The 4,007-nt window shown below is 37.9% G+C and overlaps 1 long non-coding RNA gene across 1 annotated transcript; it reads left to right on the top strand.

Moving 5' to 3' along the window:
• Window positions 1–511: 511 nt before the first annotated feature.
• LOC148877847 (uncharacterized) lies at window positions 512–3,330 on the top strand. The gene is made up of 2 exons (XR_016099318.1): window positions 512–825; window positions 2,585–3,330. It is a non-coding gene; the product is annotated as an uncharacterized LOC148877847 (long non-coding RNA).
• Window positions 3,331–4,007: the final 677 nt, after the last annotated feature.

The raw sequence follows: 4,007 nt of genomic DNA, 5'->3' as shown, positions 1-4,007 counted from the left end.
GTTTTCTGGTGCTGATATGTACATACCTTTGCAACATATGTTAACATGTACCTACCATATGGAGTAACCAAATACCCACCATAATTTTTTTGTTTAAAAATTAAAAAAGATGGTATGAAGGTTGGGAAGAGATCAGATCTGCTACCAATATGGTGCTTTCAAGGCTGTCTCAACAAGTCATTGCAGCCACACATTGAGAACATCTCCGCATGTATGACAAGGGAGACATTCCCCGACTCACACGGGTGGCTCACATGCACATCCACCATGTATTGAGAACATCTCCCATCAATAATAACTTATAAATAAGGGAGATTTTCCTAATGCATGGTACGATGTGCATGTGGGGCGCGAGTGAGGCGCCCTGTGATCCGGTCTCCGTTGGAGGTCGCTGGAGTTGTAATTTCAGGTTGAAAGGGGGTTAGGACGAGTTTCAAGCTTCGGACCGGCGAAGACCGTAAGTTTTTGAATGGCAGGTTAAATTTAGGTAGGTTTGGTTGTTGTGGGTTCTGGGTACCGTTGAAAAGGAAATACTGCTGCTGCTGTTGTTTCTTTCTTCTTCCGTCGAGTAACAAAGAAATCTGTTGAAGAAAAAGTGTAATCGAGAATTCTATTAAAAGGCTGCAGCGAAGTCGAGTCTGTTAATCGTAGAAGGGAAATACAGAGATGAGCGAGAGAGAGAGAGAGAGAGGGAGAGGGATGATGAGCTTGGGAGGGGCGATACTGATTGCCGTGGTGGGGCTTTGGGGTCTTTTCCTACGCCCGTTGCTGATGAGATACGCAAGTGAGATGGCTGAGGTTATGGGATACGCGATGCATCGACTGGTGAGAGGCCGCCCCTCTTTTGCTCTATCCACCTACCTTCCCTACTCCGCTTCTTTCTTGTACAACTACTGAACAATTTTCTCTCTCCTAATAAACACAAGGAGCACCGGCCCTTTACATTTTACCATTTTGGAGCTGGGGAATTGGGGGTTATCCACAAAGCGCCCTTTGCTCCACAAAGCCTGTTTTATTTGCTAATTGCTTTATGTATGCTTCAGTAATGCCGGATGGATTGAGTTGTAGTCTCTACTCTTTGATATCTCCTATATATAAGATGATGGATTAAATATTAATTAGCTGATTCATGTTGATTGTAATACTTGTTTCCTTTCCATTCGTTTGGGAGGTGGGTCAGGACAGCCTTTAAACTATTTTGGTGAAAAATCTTAAAATGACAAAATCTGCTATTTCAAAGGCTGCCTGCAAAATTAAATAGCTTATTATTGAGTGCTTCTTTCATCTCATCCCTCCTAAACGGGCCCATAGCCTATTAGCTGAGGATACTAGCGGAAGGGGGGCCCGTACCTAGCACGGCCAAAAGATTGTCAATTGGTATACTATCCATTATAACTAATCAAAGTGTATGACATATTTTTATAAAAAATTAAAAAAATGTGAATTTATAGATATAATTTTCAAAAAAAATATGGACCCATAATAAACACAAGCATAAAGATAGGGTGGTAGAGCATATGTGTAATTGATTTATAAGTTGTAATTGATTTGGATCCTACAATTTTGATCCAAGCGCGCCCTTATTTAATGCACTTGCTAATGTAGATAATGGGAAATGTGAAATAAATCTTGACTCTAATAGTGAATAGCATATTTAATAGTGAAAAATAAAACCAAGAATTAAAATTTAAAGCCAACATATTTGAAGTGAAAAATAACTCGTCCTCATTAATATAAAAAATATTGAAATTTTAAAGATGAAATCAAGATTTAATCCAAATGTTTTGGTTTCAACAGTAAAATGTATTCTCTAAAACAAAATAATTTAAAATAACAAGATTTGCAATGCTTACTCCATTGGGTTAACATGGAAACTAAAGCTTAGGAAAATTGTAAAGCAACATTGTCAAACAATACCCTATGTCACACATAGGCACTAACATGCAGAATCATTTTTTCAAGAAACAGTATCGATTCTAAACACCACCTTAATCTAATGTATAGTAGCTGAAAATTTTTAACATGACCCTTTGAAAAATGACTGAGAGCCCATTTGAATTCGTCAAACATGGTTTATAGGTTGTCTGTGTAAGGCCCTCACTGAAAAACCACATGGCGCCACTGTGCTGCCCTCCCTAACATCCACTACCAGTTCAGTGGGACTGCTGGAAGTCACAAACTCACATATACCACCACTGCATTTTACCCCAGTATCCATGAAAATTCACTACGCGTGTTAATTGATGCATACAGCTTAATCACCATTAAGCATTCAAACTTTAAAATCTTATCGGCTGCAAATACAATTAATTTTAAATCTCCCCAAATCCTACAACCATTCAGAAGTGTTTTCCAAAATGTAACTACAGGTTCAAAGGGAATTTTCAAAATCATATCAAGTGCTTCTTTTATAATGCGCTTAACATCATAAAAACTACAAGATTTTATAAACATAGAGATGGCTGCAATTCCAATATAGGTATTTGATAAGACTGAAAAGAACCCTATTTTTGTCCCCTAATTTTCATCCTTTTATACCACCTTAGCACTTAAATGCACTCATTACTCATGTATTTCGATTCAGGGCAATAAAGAAGGCAATTGGAAGGAAACAGGCAAATTTGGGTGATTTTGCACAATTTCGGCGACAGCCAGTGATCTAGGCCTAACTCACAATTCCGGACTCCAAATTGGGCAATTCAAGAAGCATTAGAAAAAAGAAAAAAAAAAGCCCACAACTTTTGTGTTTTGGGTTTTGACTGATTCGGTCCGCATCGAGTACGAAACCGGGCCCGAAGTCAGAGCAAGTTCGCAGCCATGCCCATTTAACAATTGAAGCCCAACTCGCAGAAGAACCTGGAAGCAGCCCAAGTAGTAGAGAAGCCCAATTCGGATGCAAGAGTCTAGAGTCCTAATTCGAATGTAATATCCCAAGAGGGAGAGAATCTTATTAGATCTAAACTTTGAATGTAATCCTATAAGGATAAGAAGGTTGGGGATTAGATAAGAGATAGGATAGGATCAAGACTCCCTAAAGATAAGATGATCTCCTAGAAGGAGTTGGAAAAAAATCCTCTCCTTTGGCTATATAAAGAGGGGGGCGAACCAGCTCTAGCATCACTCATTCCAAGATCTAAGAGATCATCAAGAGGCCAAGAAGCTCAAGGAAGCAGTCTGGCTATGGAGAAGAAAGGCATGGAGATTGCGCAGATCATGAGTAGCTAAGATTCTTTTTCTGGTTCAAGGGGGGAGGTTCGATTGTGTCATTGTGAGGTTCTGTAGTTACTTTATTTTCTTACTTTCTAATTCAAGTATTCATTGATTCTTCTACATATTTTTATTAGATGTTGATGTTAATTAGTTTGACAAACTGAATTAATGTTGATTTTCCTATTGCTATCCATGATTTCGGTGATCCGTAATTGTCATGAATAATGGTACAAGTAGCAATTAGGTTGATATCTTTTTGGGTCAATTGTTTATGACAGCCTTTGACCAACGTTTTATCATGGTTCGACCTAAAGGAATCAATGGAACAAAATTCAATAATTGTAGCTATCTCAATTATTGTTATTTTGGTTTAATTGTTTTCACAAATCTTAATGCTATCATTGTTTAACATGGAACGCTATCGTACCCAGTTGAGTGGTGATAAGTGTTGATCGAATGCTGGGTTTGGTCAACTGAATTAGGAAAACACAAGGTTTATTATGGTTATCCTAGTAAATCTAAGGTTAAATGCTTGAATTGCAAGAATGTTGAATTGTACCTAGGATCGATGGCCAATCGATTCAACCCGAACCCTTGAACCTGAATTCGATAAGACTGATTTTTCTCTTGTTTGCTTAGTTTGTTATTCTTTTAATTTTAGTTATTAAATTTTCCCACACAATTACTTTATCCATTCGGCTAAGAGGTTACTGAATTGCTCCCTGTTGGATTCGACCTAGTACCACTTTTACTACAAATATTTTATTGTGGGACTAGTACTAATTTTGAGGGCTTCA

This window comes from Nelumbo lutea, chromosome 1, assembly GCF_056320005.1.
Source record: "Nelumbo lutea isolate HS-2025 chromosome 1, American lotus-T2T, whole genome shotgun sequence".
Lineage (NCBI taxonomy): Eukaryota > Viridiplantae > Streptophyta > Magnoliopsida > Proteales > Nelumbonaceae > Nelumbo > Nelumbo lutea.
The sequence above is the reverse complement of the archived record's forward strand: the minus strand, read 5'-3'. Positions and strand labels throughout refer to the sequence as shown.